Source organism: Crocuta crocuta, unplaced genomic scaffold, assembly GCF_008692635.1.
Source record: "Crocuta crocuta isolate KB4526 unplaced genomic scaffold, BGI_CrCroc_1.0 scaffold978, whole genome shotgun sequence".
NCBI classification, from domain to species: Eukaryota; Metazoa; Chordata; class Mammalia; order Carnivora; family Hyaenidae; genus Crocuta; species Crocuta crocuta.
The window spans coordinates 412522-413654 of NW_027530876.1; positions in this window are offsets into that span (position 1 = coordinate 412522).

Genomic DNA, 1133 nt, shown 5'->3' on the forward strand with positions numbered 1-1133 from the left:
AGGACTGGAAAGTGGGAGAAGATATTTGCAAATGACATCTGATAAAGGGTTAGCCTCCAAAATCTATAAAGAACTTACCGAACTCAACACGACACACACAAAACATAATCCAGTGAAAAAATGGGCAGAAGAACCGAATGGACACGTTTCTAAAGAAGACATCCAGGCGGCTAACAGATACATGAAGAGATGCTCAACATCATTCATCATCGGGGAATACAAATCAAAACCACAATAAGATACCACCTCACACCTGTCAGAATGGCTAAAATCAACAACAGAAGAAATAACAGGTGTTGGTGAGGATGAGGAGAAAGGGGAACACTTGTGCTTTGTTGGAAGGAACGCAAACGGGTGCAGCCACTCTGGAAAACAGTATGGAGGTTCCTAAGAAAGTTACAAATAGAATTACCCTATGATCCAGCAATTGCACGACTAGGTATTTATCCAAAAGACACAAAAATACTGATTCGGAAGGGCATGTGCACCCCTATATTTATAGGAGCATCATCAACAATAGCCCAATTATGCAAAGAGCCCAAATGTCCACCGACTGATGAATGCATAAAGAAGATGTGGTTTATTTTTTTATTTATTTCTAGGAGAGAGAGAGAGAGAGAGAGAGACAGCGTGAGCAGGGGAGGGTCAGAGAGAGAGGGAGATACAGACTCTGAAATAGGCTCCAGGCTGTGAGCTGGCAGTCAGCACAGAGCCCGACGCGGGGCTCGAACCCACGAACCGCGAGATCATGACCTAAGCGAAAGTCGGACGCTTAACCGCCTAAGCCACCCAGGCACCCCAAGAAGATATGGTTTATATACACAGTGAAATATTACTTAGCCATCAGAAAGGATGAAATCTTGCCATTTGCAATGACATGGATGGAGGTAGAGCGTATAATGCTAAGCTAAATAAGTCAGTCAGAGAAAGACAACTATCATATGATTTCACTCATATGTGGAACGTAAGAAACAGGGGTGCCTACGGGTGCCTGGGTGGCTCAGTCGGTTGAGCGGCCGACTCTGGCTCAGGTCATGATCTCGCAGTCCATGGGTTCGAGCCCCGCATAGGGCTCTGTGCCGACAGCTCAGAGCCTGGATCCTGTTTCAGATTCTATGTCTCCCTCTCTCTCT